This window comes from Antechinus flavipes, chromosome 1 (assembly GCF_016432865.1).
Source record: "Antechinus flavipes isolate AdamAnt ecotype Samford, QLD, Australia chromosome 1, AdamAnt_v2, whole genome shotgun sequence".
NCBI classification, from domain to species: domain Eukaryota; kingdom Metazoa; phylum Chordata; class Mammalia; order Dasyuromorphia; family Dasyuridae; genus Antechinus; species Antechinus flavipes.
The window spans coordinates 550,178,756-550,200,933 of NC_067398.1; positions in this window are offsets into that span (position 1 = coordinate 550,178,756).

Genomic DNA, 22,178 nt, shown 5'->3' on the forward strand with positions numbered 1-22,178 from the left:
AAAAAAGAAAAAGGAAAAAAGAGTAAGTGAAGATGCTGATATATCTTCTTCATAATTTGGAAGGACACAGCTTTTTTTCCTAAGGTTGACTTTGACCAGAGACTCCAATAAGTTGTAAATTCTCTTTTCATTTAACTCAACTAAAGTAACAAATTTGTTGAGAATTTCTCTTTTTTTGAATGGGTCCAATAAATTTCTGTTCATGCAATTGATTATATAAATGAATTAGGGCTAATTTTTCTTTATCCACTATCCTGTGTATGAGGTAGAGGACTTCATTCTCTGAGACTGCCATCCAAAAGGCCGCAGAAAACTCATGCTTTACTACCACGAGTACACTGCTTTTCCTTTCCTTTTCTTTTTAACTGTGAGCTAAGAAAATCCCCTAAAGGCTAATTAAATAGTTTACTTTCTGCCCTCTAATGTATTGTGCTAAATATATTTCCTACTTTGGATGTCAACAGCAACAGATACTTCTGAAAAGCTTATGCAACATTAAAGATTAAGGAAAGATTAAGGAGAAACAATAAATACTTCACTTGAAAAATGTGAGTTATACTAAACTCTTAGGAAAAAATTCTAGTATTGTGTGATAAATATTCCATTTAATTTTCCAGGGAAAATATTTAAAAATTGCTATTTAATAAAAAAATAGTTTAAGTTAATTTTCATAGCTAATTTTATAATTTTGTTTATGCAAAAATAAACTTTAATCTCACTGTTTATGATAAAAATGCAGTTCTAGTTGATTATACACTTGATATGAGTCAGCAAAGTGATGTGGGAGTCAAAAGAGCTAAGTTAGTCTTGGGCTTCATTAGCAGAAGCTGAGCACCCAGGAAAAACGAGCTCCTCTGCCATAGTCAAACTACATCTGGATGATTGTGTTTAGTTCTCAGTGGCACATTTCATTAGGGCCATTGGCAAGTTGGAATTATGTGCAGTTTGATGAAGAATCATAGATTCAGAACTGGAAGGGACCTTCTCCTTCAGAGGATGGACCTTTAGAGACCATCCTCTGGAGTCCAACCCTCTCTTTGGCAGATGAAGAAATAGACCCAGGCATGTGAAGTGATTTGCCCAGAGTCCCACAGGTGGTAACTAACCAGAAAAGATATTTTTTCTTTATTTCATTTTTCTTGGATTTTTGGTCTCTTTTCTTTCACAGAAAGACTTACATAGAAATGTGTTTTGCATGACTACACATGTATAATCCTATGTCAAATTGCTTACCTTCTCATAGTGGGGGGTGGGGGAGAGAATTTGGGATTCAAAATTTGAAAAAAATGTTAAAATTGTTAGAAATTGTTTTTACATGTAATTGGGAAAAATAAAATAGCAAGGAAGGAAATAAGGAAGGAAGGAAGGAAGGAAGGAAGGAAGGAAGGAAGGAAGGAAGGAAGGAAGGAAGGAAGGAAGGAAGGAAGGAAAGAAAGAAGAAAGAAAGGAAGGAAGGGAAGAAGGAAGGAAGGAAGGAAGGGAGAGAGGAAGGAAGTTTTCAGAAGTCAGATGACCTGAACTTATCTCCTGCCTTGGATAATTACACTTTTGTGACCTTAAGTCAATCAGTTATACCTAGTTTTCTCAGCTACAAAATGAGGGGCTTGCCTCGATGTCCTCAGAGGTTCTCCTAGTTCTATATCTATGAACCTGCCAGGTATTGTCATGTGGAAGAGGGTTTTCCTGCTTCATTTGGTCCCAGTAGTTGAGAACTAGTACCAGTGAGAAGAAATTGACTCAACATTAGGAAAAAAACTAACTAGCATAGCTATACCAAAATGTAATAGGCTACTTTAAGAGATAATGAATTATTATTGGAAGTGTTTAAGTGGAGGTTAGATGGTCACTTGTCAGGGATGTTACATGATGGGAGGAGGTATTGACCCTTTAATCTGAGAACTGCTAAAACTATCTAAGGAGCAGGGTTATTTCCTGAAATCTCAAAGGAAATGTGTTTTTCCAGATAGCCTGACCAAGCTGATTCAGAGAAGGAAAATAATAGTTCCCATTCAACTCATTCTGTTAAAGAGTGTGTTAAAGAGTATTGTATGTGTGTTAGAGAACTTACTTAAATCACTTGCTAGAATACTGACACTCAAGTTCAAGACACATTCATTGTAAACTGTTTTGACAATAATGATAATTTTTTTATTCAATAGTTTCAGACTCTTTATGACCCCATTTAGGGTTTTCTTGAAAAAGATAGTTTAAAAAAGTATTTCCCATTTCATTCTCCAGCTCATTTTACAGAAGAAGAAACTGAAATACCCCATGCACCTCCATCGCAGTGGAAGCCAAAGCCCAACTTCCATCAGATGTATCATCGAGGGAGGGCACTGGAGGTTTCAGCCCAGAGTGCTGAAATTTAAAAGGCATCAATGAGTCTTGTATTCCTTTTGCAGGTAGAGATAATTAAGCTTAAATATTTTACAATAGAAAGAAAGCCCCACCTATATAAAAATATTTATAGTAGTACATTTTATAGTAGCAAAAAACTGGAAACAAAACAGATGCCTATCAGTAGGGAATGACTAAACAAATTCTAGTACATATGAGTGTGGTTGAGTATTATTGTGCTGTTAAAAATGTATATAAAGAAAGGAAAATTTGGGAAAGAAGATTTGTATTTACTGAATCAGCATGAATAAGCAGAAGAAAGAAAACTATAAAAAATTATAATAATGCAAATGGGATAAACAAAAGAAAATTAAAGCTGAGCATTGTTTATTATATCATGCTGACCCTGCTTGATTCCAAAGAGCTATTCAAATGCCCTTCCTTTCCTTCTTTGAAATAGGACACTACAGGTGTGGAATACAACATGTATTGCTAGATTCGACTGTTGCTTTCCTTACATTGCTGAGTTGTTTTTTTGTTTTGTTTTTTGCCTATTCTTTTTTTATATATAAAATAGTTCTCTGGATAGATTGGGGAGGGATGTCTGTGTGTATGTGTATTATATGTATATAAACATATACACACATATATACATATTATTATACATGCACACATATACATATGTGTGCATATATATGCATATGCATATCTAAATGAAGATGACATAAAAATAAAATTTATCAACAAAATTATTTGTAAAACTTTAACTATTTTGGATTATGTTTTGTTTATACATACATACTTTTTCCCTTGGGAACCTTGAAGAACAGTGTCATTCAAGTCCATGCATGGGTGCATATACATGCAGTTCTCATATATTTCTATTGTATTACCATTATAGCTAAAAATGTTTGACTCCAGTCCTCTTGGCATTTCACACACCATGGCCTGAGTCCTAACTACACACATACACTAATCCCTCATATTGATGTCATTAATTTTTTGCAACACTGCTGCAGAAGATGCAATTAATAGAAAGGGATTTTGAAATGTCTTCCACCATCTTGAGTTTAACAAGACCTGGAATTCATATTGTACTTTAACCCCAGCCCAAATCTCCTTCACTGAGTTTAGGTCCTGTGCAGCAGATAGAATACTGGGATTAGAGTAATGAAGACCTGAGTTCAAATCCACCAAAGAGCACACTACTAATGTTTCTTGATCCTGGTTATTAATAAAGCTATCGATATCAAGTTAATTTAGTGAATGAAGTTTTCAAAGTCCATCCAACTGAGATAGATACTTGGGGTTATCACCAAGTTCCTTCTATCTATTCCCCTTAAATGGGTTTCTTTTGTGAGTGGCAAAATTTGTCTCCTAAGTCTGGGTGTTTGATGTAGTTTTGTCCAGTCAGATTTTTGACATGGTTCCTCCCAACTTAGTAAATTCTGCCCCTCATTCCATCCTCTAGGGTATTTCAAGGAATTCACAAAGGCATGCATATATAGTTCTTTCACCATTCATTCCTGTATTATAAGGGAATAAAATAAAAACATTAAAGCTTCCAGGCTTATTATACATTATCCCTGCTCCCTCACATACTTGCACACGCACACACACACACACACACACACACACACACACACATCAAACTAGCCTGCTTACTGTTCTTCAAATGCTTTTTTATCTAACTCCTACTTCCTGCCTTTACCCTGCCTTACCTCCCAAACAGAATGGATTCCCTCATTCCCTTTGTTTTTTAGAACCCTTAATTTCCTTCAAAACTCAGCTCAAGGGCCACCTCATCTATGAATCCTTTCCTAGTTCCATCCTTTCCCACTCCCCAGCTGTTTTGTCCTTCTCCTTCCCCTCCTCCAATGAAATTATGTTTATTTTGTACATACATTTATAAACTCATACTGTTTCCCCTAGTAGAATGTAAGCTCTTTGAGATCAGGAATGGTTTCACTTTTCTTTTTTATCCCCAGAACCTAGGAGAGTACCTGGCACATAGTAGGTGCTTAATAAATACTTGCTGATTTCTTGATTGATTGAAAGTAAGCAGCTATGGGGCAGCTAGGTGATGCAGTCCTGAAGTCAGGAGGACCTGAGTTCAAAGTTGACTCAGACACTTAACATGTTCTAGCTGTGTGATCCTGGAGAGTCACTTAACCCCAATTGCCTTAGAAGAAAGAAAGAAAGAATGAAAGAAAGAAAGAAAGAAAGGAAGGAAGGAAGGAAGGAGGAAGGAAGGAAGGAAGGAAGGAAGGAAGGAAGGAAGGAAGGAAGGAAGGAAGGAAGGAAGGAAGAAAGGAAGGAAAGAAGGAAGGAAGGAAGGAAGGAAAGAAGGAAAGGAAGAGAGTAAGAGAAAGAAAAGAAAAGAAAAAAGGTAAGCAGCTGTGAGTAATCTTCCCAAAGAAAGCAGCATCAAACCCCCTTTGTGTTTGGAGAAGCCAAAATCTTAAGCCCCTAAGGAGCATACTACAGGTTCTCAGATTCACATCTTTCCCCTCCCTACATTGTCTATTTTAGTGATAAAAAAAAAAAAAAAACTGATAGCATTTTGTGCAATCCACAGGAGACCCTCGCTGGATGTTAGTCCTGCTCTATCTCTTTGACCTCTGATCAGACATATTTTGCCCATGGCCCTGGCTGCATGTTCTACTCAGCGACATGAGTATTCCTCAGTCGGGCCCTGGACCTGGCTTATATCCAAGGAACAAACAACCTCACTATAAAATCATCTCTCACCAAAGTGGCTGGAGGGGAGGATTCAGATTGACTCTGTGCCAATTTCCAATTTTTATCCTGTCTCTTCTTGCCTTCATCTGGCTCGTGGCTGATAACTTCATGCCTGTATCTCATCCACTCCTCAACCTCCCAAAAAGTCCTCCCTTGCCTCCTTGATCAGAAAACCATCTTATTCATCTTTCACTCCCAGATTCCTGCTTGCATAGTCAAGGGCATGGCTCTGCTCTGTTTTAGGCATGGCCTGGAAGGAGTATCAGAGGCAGCTGATGACATTGTAGATAGAGCACTGGGCCTGGAGTCAGGAAAACTTAAGTTCCTCTGCTTCAGACACTAGCACTGCTGAGAAAGTCACTTAACTATTGATTGTCTCCATTACCACAACTGTAAAATGGGAATAATAGTAGCACCTACCTCACAGGATATTTGTGAAGGTCAAATGAGATATTATTTGTAACAATGTCCAGCCCAGTACCTAGCACATAGTAGACATTTAATAAATGTATTTTCCTTTTCCTTTTTTTCCCCTCCTTTTCACTTTTTATAATAGCCCTGGAACAGTCTTCATTAAGTCAAAATGAAAATCCATGTCTATTCTTGAAGCAAGGTTGAATATATCTCTGATTTCTAATTTTTAAACCGCTGGCTTTTCTCCTAACCTTGCTTTCATTAGCATACAAAAATGGTAGAATAGGGAAGGGGGCAGGGCAGAAGTACAGTAATCATGCTGGGCAGAGTTGATGGCTACTGCAGAGATTTAAATGATGAGGATGTTTATAAGACTGATTAAAAAAAAGAAAAAAACCTCAATATCCATTTGTAACATTCTACTGCATTATTAAATATACTGGAATTTACAATATAGGCCAGCAGGAAAAAAAATCCCTTTTATCTAATAAGCTCAGAGTAGTTTATAAGCATTCCCATTAATTCTCAGAACAGTTATTGGGGATGGAGAAGGAGATACTGTCATCACCATTTTGTGGATGGTGAAACAGAACATGGCATGAGACTTTCCCAAAGTTCTAAGGCTCATCGAGGGGAAAAACCAGATGATACTCTGTCCAGTGTCCTATGCAGATGAATTGTTAATGCATCTGTTAATAATGAAAACACAAATTGTCGGCTTTCAGGTCAGGACCCTGTCTGACTCCCTGCACAATCCCTTTTTTTTCAATCTAACTTCTACTTAACTATAACCACGGGAAAGAAAGAGTTATCAATGGATGTGAAATGGGCATAACTCAGGGAAAATGGCTATTGCCCAATCACTTACTATTTTCCTAGAATCATAGAATAGTAAAAGACCTCAAATATCACCAAGTCCAGTTCTCCTATTGTATAGAAAAGGAAACAAGTTCAGAGACTTTAAATCATCTGTCCATGATTTAATGTTTAATTTTATTTAATTTAATGTTTAATATCCAATGTTTAATGCTGCAACTAGAAGTAAAAGTCCAAGCTTCTAAAAAAAAAAACAGTCCTGTGGTTTTTTCCACTAAGACACAAGGCTTCTCTATTTTGAAAGTGACAAGATTCATTTTACTTCCCAACATGCTAAGTGCTTTGGGGAAAAACATTCCTTCTTGACAGGAAACAGACAATTCAGACTAGTCTCTTTTGCTATAGACTGTAGTAATTGAACAGACTCTGCAAGGAGATAGTTTCTTACCATTGTGATTTTTCAAATGTCAAAACATGCAGAGATCACCAAGTTAAAATTAAATTTCAGGTAGTCTAGATAAAACTGTCAAGTTAAAAACAACAACAACAACTCTTGTTCACATAGAAGCAAAGCATGTAGTTAGTAGGTGTTTAATTTCATTTTCGGTGATTCTTAATACTCTATTTTCATTGGTTGAACCCTAACCTTCCTCCTGACCCCTACCCAGGGTTGTTCACCAAGATTCTCTTCTGGGCTCTCTTCTCTGATGTCTGTCTCTATTCTCTTTCTCTTGTTGATTTTTCTCATTGGCTCAGTTCCCTTAGACTCAATAACCATCTTTAGACAGATGATTCTATAAATCTAGCCTTAATCTCTCTCCTGAAGTGCAGATCTGCATCACCAACTGGCTGCTCCATCTAGATGTCTCATCTGCATTTCAAACATAATGCATCCAAAATGGAACTCATTATCTTTCCCCCCTAAACATGTAACTCCTCCAAAATGCTCTTTTTTAATTCTAGGGGCACCACTATCCTTCCAATATTCCAGGTTTGCAGCTTCAAAGTCCTACCTCCCTCTTTCTTCTTCCTTATCCTTCTTGAGTACTTTGCTTCTTTCCTAACATACTATTTCTGCCTCCCCTGTTAAAAGAATAATGGGGTGTGTGTGTGTGTGTGTGTGTGTGTGTGCGCTAAGTCCTTTTCAAGGATACTTTCCACCTTTTCTGTCCACCTGGCACTCAGTTCTCACTCCATTCTCTCTCTCAGTGTCTCCAAGAAGCTATAGCACGTGCAGCAGCCACACTCCAGTAAAATCATCTCAGCAGATGGGCTAAACCAGGTTAAGGATAACTGATAGGTCTCCAACCTACAAGAGATTTAGGGGATGTCGACCAAAAAGTACTTCCTCTGCTGGATTGGGCTGATGTTGTTCCAATGGCCATAAAGGCAGCTGAACAGGTGCTGAGGCATGCTTAGAATTTGGTCATTCAATGGAGACACCATCGTCATCCACTGGATGCCATTGCATCCTTTTAACTTTTTGTTGCACCACTGGACATTCCAAAACTCTGGAAGAAAGAGCGAGGCTAACTACTCTGTGCAAGTCTGCCTCCCCCAAATCCAGTTTATGCACTACTCAAGTCATCATCCCATGATGCAATTGGTCCTTTTCAAAAAGAAAGGACAATAAACAATAACGACATGTGTGTTTGTTCATTTGTTATATATTGTCTATTCTAATCTAGCCCATCTGTCCCATTCATCTTTTTTTCTCCACTCACAATGCAACTGTGAGTACAGATCCTTATCGCATCTCCCTCAGACTATTGCTATATCCTCCTAGCGATTCTCCTTGCTTCAAGTTTTTCTTTTTTTCAATCTAACTACTACATAAGACAAAAGCAAGTTTTCCTTAAATATATATATATATATATATATATATTACTCCCTTGTCAATCAATAAACATTTATTAAGCACCTATTATGTTCCAAGTACTGTGTGCTAAGCATTGGAGATGCAAAAAAAAAAAAAAAAAAAAAAGGGAAAGGCAGTTCTTGCCCTCAAGGTACTCACAATTTAATCAAAAAGACAACATATTTAAAGGTGAATACATATATAATATACATATATACACATATATTTATACATATACAACAACATATATATACATACACGTGCATATCTAAACAAAGATTGTATAAAAACAAAATATATTAATAAAGTTATTTGTAAAAATTTAAACACATTAGATTGTGTTTTGTTTAATATGCACATGTTATTTCTTGGAAATCCTGAAGAACAGTGTCATCAATGCCCATGCATGAGTGCATATGCACACAGCTCTCATGCATTTCTCTTGCATAATGTTTGCTAGAAATTTTTTACTCCAATCCTCCAATCCTTCAATTCAATCCTTACTCTGAATCTTTGAACACTGATGCAGGGACACTCTGCCCACTGCCCTAGCTGGCTGTATTATACTCAGCTCCGTAGGTATTCCTTAGTCAGGATCTGACTCATATCCAAGGAACATATAACCTACCTCACAAAAGTGGCTGACAAGTAAGAGTCAGGTTGATTCCATGCCAATTATCTTTTTTTCTCTCTCTCTATGTGCTCTTGTTTTCACTGGTGCTTGTCCAATAATCTTACCACCATGTCTGATCCACCCTCTCCAAAAGAATTACAAGCTTGCCCTCTTTCAGCACATTAATGATGAGGATCTCCAGGTCTTCATGAAATTTTTCTTTGACCTTGTCAGGGTACATCACAGTGGGAGTATAGGTACCCGTGATGGTGGTGTGGCAATTGCATTGTGATAAGCCTGTCACTCACTCCTTTTGGGAGACATACAAGCTTGCTGATTAGACTAGCTTTGATTGCAATACCTGTGCCAGCTTCACAGCACTCCTCATCACAATGGTCATTCCAGAAAAATGTGTATTCAGTTCTAACTTCAATAACTGGTCTTCATTTGCCAGTCTTGTTTTACTTAGACTGCTGTATAGATGTGATACCTCTTGCAACAAGAGCAATTCAGGTCTGCTGGGTTTCAGATTATCCATAAGCATGCACATATTCCATCTACCCATGGTAAATGAAATCACCTTCAAAAAACTGTGTGTTTTTGTGTGTTTCAGCCACTGAATGGGATCCCTACCTGTTGTAGTAAGGAAATCAGGATTGGATGAAGCAGGCAATTTTTAGGACACCTTTTTCTAGCTCTTTCTTCACACCAGGAAAGGAGAAATACAGCCTTAAAAAAAGGCTTCTCAGAGAGAAAAGGATCCATATTTACAAAAATATTTGCAGCAGCTCTTTTTATAGTGGCAAGGAATAGAAATTGAGTGGATGCCCATCAGCTGGGAAATGGCTGAATAAGTTATGGTATATGAATGTAATGGAATATTATTGTTCCATAAGAAATGATGAGTAGACTAATTCCAGAAAACCCTGGAAAGACTTACATTAACTGATACTAAATAAGCAGAATCAGGAGAATATTGTACACTGTAACAACAAGATTATGTAATTGGAAGAGCATAGGATAGTTCACCTCTCAGACCTGTGGAAGAGGAAGGAATTTATGACCAAAGAAGAACTACAGATCACTATTGACCACAAAATAGAAAATTTTGATTATATCAAATTGAAAAGTTTTTGTACAAACAAAACAAATGCAGACAAGATTAGAAGGGAAACAATAAATTGGGAAAACATTTTTATAATCAAAGGTTCTGATAAAGGCCTCATTTCCAAAATATATAGAGAACTGACTCTAATCTATAAGAAATCAAACCATTCTCCAATTGATAAATGGTCAAAGGATATGAACAGACAATTCTCAGACGAAGAAATTGAAACTATTTATAGACATATGAAAATATGCTCCAAATCATTATTAATCAGAGAAATGCAAATTAAGACAACTCTGAGATACCACTACACACCTGTCAGATTGGCTAGAATGACAGGGAAAGATAATGTGGAATTTGGAGGGGATGTGGGAAAACAGGGACACTGATACATTGTTGGTGGAATTGTGAACACATCCAGCTATTCTGGAGAGCAATTTAGAACTATGCTCAAAAAGTTATCAAATTGTGCATACCCTTTGATCCAGCAGTGTTTCTACTGGGCTTATACCCCAAAGAGATACTAAAGAAGGGAAAGGGACCTGTATGTGCCAAAATGTTTGTGGCAGCCCTGTTTGTAGTGGCTAGAAGCTGGAAAATGAATGGATGCCCATCAATTGGAGAATGGTTGAGTAAATTGTGGTATATGAACGTTATGGAATATTATTGTTCTGTAAGAAATGACCAGCAGGATGAATACAGAGAGGACTGGCGAGACTTACACGAACTGATGCTAAGTGAAATGAGCAGAACCAGGAGATCATTATATACCTCAATAATGATACTGTTTGAGGATGTATTCTGATGGAAGTGGATCTCTTCGATAAAGAGAGCTAATTCAGTTTCAATTGATCAAAGATGGGCAGAAGCAGCTACACCCAAAGAAAGAATACTGGGAGATGAATATAAACTGCTTGCATTTTTGTTTTTCTTCCCGGATTATTTATACCTTCTGAATTCAATTCTCCCTGTGCAACAAGAAAACTGTTTGGTTCTCACACATATATTGTATCCAGGATATACTGTAACCTGTTCAACATGTAAAAAAAAAAAAAAAAAAAAAAAAGAAGGGAAAGGGACCTGTAATGTGCTAAAATGTTTGTAGCAGCCCTGTTTGTAGTGGCTAGAAGCTGCAAAATGAATGGATGCCCATCAATTGGAGAATGGTTGAGTAAATTGTGGTATATGAACGTTATGGAATATTATTGTTCTGTAAGGAATGACCAGCAGGATGAATACAGAGAGGACTGGCGAGACTTACATGAACTGATGCTAAGTGAAATGAGCAGAACCAGGAGATCATTATATACCTCAACAATGATACTGTTTGAGGATGTATTCTGATGGAAGTGGATCTCTTTGATAAAGAGAACTAATTCAGTTTCAATTGATCAAGGATGGACAGAAGCAGCTACACTCAAAGAAAGAACACTGGGAAATGAATATAAACTGCTTGCATTTTTGTTTTTCTTCCCAGGTTATTTATACCTTCTGAATCCAATTCTCCCTGTGTAACAAGAAAACTGTTCGGTTCTGCACACATATATTGTATCTAGGATATACTGTAACCTATTCAACATGTAAAGGACTGCTTGCCATCTGAGGGAGGGGATGGAGGGAGGGAGGGGAAAAATTGGAACAGAAGTGAGTGCAAGGGATAATGCTGTAAAAAATTACCCTGGCATGGGTTCTATCAATAAAAAGTTATTAAAAAAAAAAGAAAATGAAGGAGTTAAAAATCCCCCCCAAAAAAAACAACAAGATTATGTGATGATCAACTGTGATAGAGTTGGCTCTTCTCAACAATCCTGTGATTCAAGACATCTTGTGATGGAAAATACCATCCCATCCATAGAAAGAATTATGGAGACTGAATGTGGATGAAAACAGTCTTTTCATCATGTAGAGGTATGATTTTTCTTGGTTTTTTCCTCTTTGGAACTGATTTTTTGCATAACAAAAAATATGGAAATATATTTTTAAAAATTGAACATGTTTAACCTATAACAGATTGCTTGCTGTCTTGGGGAGGAGGGAGATAAAAGAGGGAGCAAGAAAAATTTAGAACACAGAAATGAATGTTGAAAACTATCTTTACATGTATTTAGAAAAATAAAATACTATTGGGGAAAAAAAGTTGCTCAAGGGATAGCCTACCTGTCAGATTTGTGGAAAAGGGAGGAATTTGTGGCCAAAGAAGAACCAGAGCATTATGAAATGCAAAGTAGATAATTTTGATGACATTAAATTTAAAAGGTTTTGCACAAACAAAACCAATGCAGCCAAGATTAAAAGGGAAACAGAAAACTGGGGAACAATTTTACAATCAGTGTTTCTCACAAAGACCTCATTTATAAAATATATAAAGAACTGAGAACAGACGATATTGTATGAGGACATATTTTGATGGAAGTGGATTTCTTTGACAAAGAGACCTGAGTTTCAATTGATAAATGACGGACAAAAGCAGCTACACCCAAAGAAAGAACACTGGGAAACGAATGTGAACTATCTGCATTTTTGTTTTTCTTCCCGGGTTATTTATACCTTCTGAATCCAATTCTCCCTATGCAACAAGAGAACTGTTCGGTTCTGCAAACATATATTGTATCTAGGATATACTGCAACATATCCAACATATAAAGGACTGCTTGCCATCTAGGGGAGAGGGTGGAGGGAGGGAGGGAAAAAAAATCGGAACAGAAATGAGTGTCAATATAAAGTAATTATTAAATAAAAATTATTAAAAAAAAAAAGAACTGAGAACAGACAGTTTTCAGATGAAGAAATTAAAGCCATCTATAATCACATGAAAAAATGCTCTCACTATTGATTAGAAAAATGAAAATTAAGACAATTTTAAGGTACCACTTTCCACCTGTCAGCTTGGCTAAGATTACAGGAAAAGATAATGATAAATGTTGGAGTGGTTGTGGAAAAAGTGGAATGCATTGTTAGTGGAGTTGTGAAATGATCCAAACATTCTGGAATTGTGCAAAAAGGGCTATAAAACTGTGTGTACTTTTTGATTCAGCAGTGTCACTGCTGGGTCTGTATCCCAAAGAGATCATAAAAGAGGGAACAAGATGCACATGTGCATAAGTATTTGTAACAATCCTTTTTATAATGGTAAGGAATTGGAATTGAATGCCCATCAGTTGGAGAATGGCCGAATAAATTATGGTATATGAATATTGTACTATAAGAAATGATGAGCAGGCTGATTTCAGAAAAGCCTGGAACGACTTACATTAACTGATGCCAAATGAGGCAAGCAAACTAAGAGAACTTGTGCACAGTAACAGCAAGATTATGTGATGATTGATTGTGATCGACTTGACTTTTCTCAGAAATGCAGTGAGCCAAGACAATTCCAATAGACATGATGGAAAATGCTATTCCCATCAAGAGAGAGAACTTTGGAGACTGAAGGTGGATTAAAATATGGTATATTCACCTTGTTGTTTGGTTGCTTTTTCTTTCTCATGTTTTTCCTCTTTTGTTCTGATTTCACTTTTACAACATGCCAAATATGGAAATAATATTTCAAATGATTGTACATGTATAACCTCTATCAAATTACTTACTGTCTTAGAGAGGGGGGAACTTTGGAGACTGAAGGGGGATCAAAACATGCTATATTCACTTTTTTGTTTGTTTGCTTTTTCTTGCTCATGTTTTTTTTTCCCCTTTTGTTTTGATTTTTCTTTCAAACATGACAAATATGGAAATATATTTAAATTGACTGTATATGTATAACCTATATCAGATTGCTTACTATCTTAAGGAAGGGGAAGATAAAGAGAGAAAGGAGAAAAATTTAGAACATAAAATCTTACAAAAATGAATACTGAAAACTATCTTTACATGTATTGGGGAAAATAGAATGCTACTGAGGGGAAAAAAAACACTGCTCAGACTTCTAAGAGGCTGTTGAATCCCACTGTTGCTTCAGTATAGTAAGAAGACCACCCTATGGCCTGAGCCATTTGTGTTCAGGGTTATGACTTCAGCTCCCAGTGTATCCATAACTGGTGATTTGTCACTTGTAAAAATGATAAAATGGTATGGGTGATGTATTTTGACTCACACATAAATTGATTTAAGTGAGACAGAATTGCTTAAAGTCATGTACCTCATTTTATCTTCCATAATCATCAAAGTCCAGTGACAAGGAAAAAAGTCAAGAAAACATTCAATGGTCCAAGATGCAGTTGATAATCTTGGTGTCTTTGAAAACTAACCCGCTCTAAGCACCTAAGTACTCCACAGCACCTAACCAGCTCTGAGCATTTCACAAGCATTTGTTGCATCCATCTTCATGGTCATTGGAACACATTGTTCTTATCTACTCATTCCACCTAAGGAGGTCTTCACATTCTTGAAGTACCACCCTAATTCACTAACATATCTGAGACCTATCAATTACCCTCCATCTGATTTAGCCAATGATTTACTGAGCTGGGAGCTTTGTGAACAATACAGCTTCTTGGAGCCACAGATGAGAGTTGGGTGAATTGAGTGGATACCAAAAGTGGAAAGCAGCTCTCACACCAGAGGTACTGAACTGGAGATATCTTCCCTTAACACTCCTCACTCCAAAAAGTCAGAGAAATTTTACAGTCCCCAAAAAGTACTTTGGGAAAACATAAAATGCAAGTGAGGAAAGGTTCTAGAGACACAAACTTTAAAAAACAAAACAAGAAAAAAAGCAACATTATTTTTAGAAGCTATTGGAAAAGGGTGAATACTTGCAATGAAAATAATGGCACTAAGAATATTTTAATGAATGAATGTCCTCTCCCATCCCCACAAAAAAGCCCATGGATTCTAATAAGTTTTTATTCTTTTAAAAAAAATCTTTCTAGTAAAGATTATAGAGAAATGCCTTTAATGATATAGCTAACTTTAGGCAAGGGAAAGTTATGGCATTAAACATATCAATCATTCTTTGATTTAAGGGAAAAAAACAGCTCTTATTTATGTAGCAGTGTATAAAGCTCTTCCCTCCTTTTCCTTATCTTATGAGATAACATAAAAGTATCTTTAATGTTTTAAACATATTAGGTGTTTTTAATTGAATTTTTCCATTTTACAGATTAGGAAAATAAGCTTCCAAAGAAGTTAAATTGATTCATCTATAATTACATATTTGGAGAGACATGAATATTTGTAATGATCAGAATATTAAACCATTAACTAGCAATTTTGTGACTAGCAGATATATAAAAAAAGAAAGGAATATACAACAAAGGCAAAGGTAAAGCCCAAATGACTTCTTCCAATTATTTGGTTCATGCTTTTAAATGTACTTGCAGGTCAATCGAAAAGGATTTTGGGAGCTGATAAAAGTCTCATTACTCCAAACCTCACACAATTTCTGTAGGATTTTGTTTTTGAAGATATAGATGAATAATCAGATATTTTACAAAGCTTAAAAGTAATTTTCTAGCCCCAAACATCATAGTTGACTGGAATCAAGAAATTTAATTTGGCATCAAAAAAAAAAAAAGGTGAATGATTAAAATAATCTGAATCTTTTCTATTAGCTGTCTGCTTAAGTGTTTGTGGCTTTTAGCCTTTCTAGATTTGCACTAAAACAAATTTTTGCCCTCTGTTGCCAAAGAAAGACTTCCTAACTATTACCACAGAAGATGGTGCTGAAAAAACTAAATATCCAGAGAACAGAATATGATAGTAGACAGCAACTTAGTGATCAGACCATCAATAAAGAAATGCAAAAGACATGACATGACAGAGAACAGAGATGATATAACCCCTGGCAGAGGAAGGAAAGAAGCACAGGGACCAAAGGTTATCAATAACTCTACAACATAAGTTGTAAGTTGTCTCAGACACATATTTTCCTAATATAAGTATAGTTCTCATACCTATCACCTGCCTACATGTATTGGATATTATATACCCTATGTATATATGAGATGATTCATGTATTTCACTATCATTCATATTCTCTGCATATATACCATCCCCCACTGGTAGTATAGTAACCTATGGAAAAATGTGTCTCAATTGTACATGAGGAAAATCTTTTCATATCAGTTTATTGCTGTTTGACCAAATGTTTTACCTGTGTGTTAATGTGTCCTCTGGTCTTATAAAAGTGGATATATTGTTGGGAGATCATAAGCTATTGTTCTGATTACAAGTTAACACAGAAAGTAGCTTGAATTCAAAGTAATCTTTTGTGGTCCTATTTATGATGGAGGTCCCAAGTGCTACACAAATATTGGCACCAAGATAGGTGCTCAGGTCTGGACATTGAATTCAGTGTTTTTTCCTCTAGATCTCACTAAGCAATGTATAATCAATATCATCTTGATAAATTGGTAATGACATGTGAGCCTAAGCTTTTCATTTTTCATTTTGTATCAATTACATCATGTTTTTGAGAAAGATCAAAGAGTATTACCTTGAATATCAGGAATTCTGAGTAAAAGTTGCCATTTTGGCTGGCCAAATGAGTGAACAGAATAGACATTTGTTCTGAACATAGCAAATGTTGAGTAGGAAGAGGAAGGAGTAAAGAAAGCGGCATCAAGGACAATTTTTTTCTCTTAATTAATGTGACCAGAATTATTGCTAATTAATCACTCATCATCAATTTACCTGAGAAAGTGTACAAAACCTTTAAAAAGAGTCCAATGAAGAGAAATTTCCATTTAGGTGGAAAATATGCAGATTCAAGTAAAATAAAATCTTCAAATACAGCTTAAGAGAGATAAAGGGATAAAGATTGTTGGTCAGAAGTTTCAAATCACTGTCTCTGCCTTAGGCTATTTATTCAGTTCAAGATGTACTAACTGCAATCTGATAGACTTTTTAATGTGAAGAAAAACACACTATCTTTTGACAGTCTATGTTAAAAGGACATTGAGAGACTGGCTGTTCCCATGGAGTTTTGTCTCCACAAGAGAAGCTTCATCCTATCTAAGCAAGAAAAGTAGCCCATTTTGTTTGTAATATGCCTTTCCCAATATTCATTCAACAATCATTCATGAAATGTTTGCTGTGTGTAAAACCCTGGATTTTACCAGCATTTACTTTACAAATAAGATTTCGCCCACTATGTAAGGTATTAGAAGCCTTTTGGGCTTCTTTTTTTTTTAATTTATTTTTTTATTTTATTTAATAATAACTTTATATTGACAGAATCCATGCCAGAGTAATTTTTTTACAACATTATCCCTTGCACTCACGTCTGTTCCGATTTTTCCCCTCCCTCCCTCCACTCCCTCCCCTAGATGGCAAGCAGTCTTATATATGTTAGATATGTTGCAGTATATCCTAGATACAATATATGTTTGCAGAACTGAACAGTTCTCTTGTTGCACAGGGAGAATTGGATTCAGAAGGTAAAAACAACTTGGAAAGAAAAACAAAAATGCAAATAGTTCACATTCGTTTCCCAATGTTCTTTCTTTGGGTGTAGCTGCTTCTTTCCATCATTTATCAATTGAAACTTAGTCTTTGTCAAAGAAATCCACTTCCATCAAAATATGTCCTCATACAATATCGTTGTTGAAGTGTATAATGATCTCCTGGTTCTGCTCATTTCACTTAGCATCAATTCATGTAAGTCTCTCCAAGCCTCTCTGTATTCATCCTGCTGATCATTCCTTACAGAACAATAATATTCCATAACATTCATATACCACAATTTACCCAGCCATTCTCCAATTGATGGGCATCCATTCAGTTTCCAGTTTCTAGCCACTACAAACAGGGCTGCCACGAACATTTTGGCACATATAGGTCCCTTTCCCTTCTTTAGTATCTCTTTGGGGTATAAGCCCAGCAGTAGCACTGCTGGATCAAAGTTGTATGCACAGTTTGATAACTTTTCGGGCATAATTCCAGATTGTTCTCCAGAATGGTTGGGTTCATTCACAACTCCACCAACAATGCATCAGTGTCCCAGTTTTCCCGCATCCCCTCCAACATTCATCATTATTTTTTCCTGTCATCTTAGCCAATCTGACAGGTGTGTAGTGGTATCTCAGAGTTGTCTTAATTTGCATTTCTCTGATCAATAATGATTTGGAACACTCTTTCATATGAGTGGTAATAGTTTCAATTTCATCATCTGAAAATTGTCTGTTCATATCCTTTGACCATTTATCAATGGGAGAATGGCTTGATTTCTTATAAATTTGAGTCAGTTCTCTATATATTTTGGAAATGAGGCCTTTATCAGAACCTTTAACTGTGAAGATGTTTTCCCAGTTTGTTGCTTCCCTTCTAATCTTGTTTGCATTAGTTTTGTTTATACAAAGGCTTTTTAACTTGATATAATCAAAATTTTCTATTTTGTGATCAATAATGGTCTCTAGTTCTTCTTTGGTCACAAATTTCTTTCTCCTCCACAAGTCTGAGAGATAAACTATCCTATGTTCCTCTAATTTATTTATAATCTCGTTCTTTATGTCTAAGTCATGGACCCATTTTGATCTTATCTTGGTATATGGTGTTAAGTGTGGGTCCATGCTTTTTGGGCTTCTTGAAAAGAAAGTTGGGATATTAAAACTCAGTGTGGGGGCAGCTAGATGATGCAGTGGATAGAGTGCCGGTTCTGAAGTCAGGAGGACCTGAGTTCAAATTTGGCCTCAGACATTTAATACTTTCTGGTTATGTGACCCTAGACAAGTCACTTAACCCCAATTGCCTTAACAACAACAACAAAACTCAGTGTGGAATGTGAGGAGAAAGCCCAGGCTTCCACTAACAGGAGCATATGAGCAAGTCCCTAAGCATTGATCCTGAATTTGATTAGGGGATTGTTTTAAGATATCAAACCATGCTAATTTCCAGAAGCATCTTGGCAAGTCAATATCTAGCTATTAAGACACTTAATAAGAAGAGCTCCCATTTTGTGAGTGTTTGAAACTTACATTTTATCTTGATTTTTTTTTTTCTTTAGCATAGCAAAGATCAGGAGCTTTTTGTAAGAAAGGTTATATCTTCCAGTTAGCAGCTTTCTGAAAGCATTCAGTATCATCATCATCATTCACTGCCCAGGAGGCTCCCCTCTCTCAGGACAAGCATTCTTGTTGCTATGGAGATTCACAATCAGTTGAACAAGAGTTACCATTGACTCACAGTTCAGCCCTGGAATTTGAAACAAGGAAACCCATCATGACCTGGTCCTCATTTACCTGCCATTTAGAAGTGTATGTGTCTGGAAAGGACAAGACATTGTCTAGGGAAGATATCCAATTTGATGTTTGACTAACCTCCCCCTTCTCTTCAAGTCTCTAAGATTGTCATCCAGATGTTATGGGATGGAATGGTCACAGAGCTAAAGTCATTGGCCATCTGACACCACCTCAGGAAATTTTGAAACAAAGCAATGACTGCCTTAATTGATCCCTATTAGAATCCTAAAGCCTTGGGATTTTCAAAGCAATTCAGACAGATGTAGTGGTTACAGATGTTCAAATAATTCTTGCAATCTCCTTTTTTGCCAGTTTTAGAGACAACAGCAGCATAGGTATAGTGGAAACAAAAATGGATTTGCAAAGTCTTAGCTTCAAATCTTGGCTTTTCCGCTTATCAACTATATAACCTAGGGAGGGTTACTTAGCTTGTCTGGAACTCTGTCTCCTTATTAGTAAACCTAAAAAGAGTGATGTCTATTGTCCCTTTGGGCTGTAAATCCTGCCTGGCACATAATGAGCACTACATAAATGTTAGCAATCATTATTGTTGTTTATTACTAATACCACCACCACCATCATCACTATTATCATCTTTGGCCACAACCTTAAGTTTCCATTTGCAGCAGTAACTGGGAACCTGGGTATACCTAAATCTGCCATATGATGGTCATGTGTTCAGAAAGATGACAATTTTAGACTATCATTTAGTAACTGTGATATGCAGAGTTCTGCTTTGGGGAAGTAGGGAATAAAGCATAAATCTGTGTCCCTGCATTGGAAAAAAATCATAAGCTGATATCTTTTTTACCTATTATTTTGACCCTATTAGGTTGTGGTGAAATCACCTTTTATCTTTGTTTAGAAGTCTTGTGAAAAATCAGTATCAGTGCATCTTGAAAAGACATGTTCTGATATAGATGAGACTTTTGTAACTCCAGATTCAATCAGATGCAAATTTGTATAAAATCATGTGTATGACAGTTACTAAAGGGCCCTTCAAAACAAATTAAGGAACAATACAAACACTATCCTCAAAGGTCAAAGAATTAAGACTGAGAAGAAGAAATTATAGCATTCTACTTGGAAAAAGAAAATTATAGTTTCATGCTGTCGTCATAGAAATATACTAAATTGACTGGGCATTTTTACTTTTATCTTTCCTTCTTTCTATAAGTCAAGTCAACACACATTTATTAACCTATTAATAGTTATCAAGCACCTACTATGTGCCAGATACTATGTTAAACACTGGAATTACAAAAAGAGGCAAAAGCAGCCTTTACCCTCGATGAACTCACAGTCTAATTAGGGGAAACAACATGCAAACAAATATAACCAAAGCAACTAAAAAGGAATAAATACAGGCGATAATTAACAGCAGGAAGGCACTAGAATTAAGACAGGTGGGGAAGGCTTCATGTAGAAGGTGAGATTTTAACTAGAACTTAAAAGAAGTCAGAGAAGTCATTAGTCAGAGCAAATGAGGGGGAGTATTCCAGATATGGGGGACAGTCAGAGAAAATTCCCAGACCTAAAAGATAGATAGAGTGTCACATTTATGGAACAGCCAGAAGGCCAGTATAACTGAATTGAAAAAGTATCTGATAGGGAATAAGTTATAAGAAGACTGGAAAGGCAGGAAGAGGCTAGGTTATGAAGGGCTTTGAATGCCAGACAGAGCACCTTGTATTTGATGCTGAAGGCAATCGAAATTGTCCAGAAGACATTCAATATTTCAAAATTGTCTTGCTTATCTCTGTTTCCTTCTATTCTCTTTAGTGCACTTTTAAAATGTCTCAATGCCTTTTTTCCTTTGTCTTTTTTTTTTTTTGCAACATTAACTTTCTCTTCTCCCTCCTTTATCTGTCTCTCCTCTAAACATAAAAAGAAAAAAATTCTTGTTTAAAATATTCATAGTCGAGCAAAACAAATTTACAGTTTTCTATAGGCAGAGATATTTGTTTCATTCTTCATGCTGAGTCCTTCACCACTTCAACAGCAGTCCTCTGGGATCACAACCAGTCATTGCACTCATTAGAGTTCTTCAGTTTTTAAAAGCAATTTTCTCATTTTACAGATATAGAAACTGAGGCCTGACGATTAAAGATAGATGCCCAAGGTGACACATAATAAGTGGCAGAAGTAGTTTAGAAACCAAATCCTCAGATTCCAAGTTCTATTCCATCACCATCACATTAGCCTCCTTTCAGACATCGCTGAGATAATTCTTGCCCTTATTTATAATTGCCTCTTGCCTCTGGCTTTTTTCAGCTCCAGAAAGATTCATCTGAGTTGGTTTTGATCTTTCTTTGAACTACAATCTTGACCTCCTGCCCACATAGTAAAGACTAGTATATCTCATCCTCTGTATAGGCAACCCCAAACACCTTGTCCCCTGTTCATCAAATATAAGAGTACCATGGATAGCACTCTGGCAACCTCCCAGAGGCCCCAACTTTTTGCAGTGATGGGGCCAAGCAGAACAATAGAGATGCATTCATCATTTCAGAGATCCATAGCACTTATCATGGAATCAGATTTCTGTCCCAAAGATGGATTGCTGTGCCATGCTTGAGTAATATCCATATTGTAATATGATTACAATCTTCCACTTATAACATAGATTAAATACCATAGGAGATTTATAAAGAATTCAGTATGACTTATGGGAAGGATATTTGGCAATAAAACAAGCCATACAGTTCCTAAGGACAGCTAATTGACTCCATAAATAGAACAACAGGCTTGGAGTTGGCAAGATCTGAGTTCAAATGTGACCTCAGACACTTACTATGTGGCCCTGGACAAGTCATGTAACTCTGTTTGCCTTAATTTACTGATCTGTAAAATTAGCTAGAGAAGTAAATGGCAAGCCATTCCAAAATCTGCCCTTGAAGAGCCTACAAGAGGAGGCAGAGGAGGAAAGGGAGAAGGGTTGGAGAATACAACACACACACACATGCACATATACGCACAGAGAGAGAGAATAAATGGGAATAATGAGAATACTATAACTTAAGGGCATCAAGAATGGGATTCCACAGATGGTGTTTAAGCAAAGTTTTGAAGGAAACTAGGGATTCTAAGAGATAGGTGAGGAGAATTCTTCAT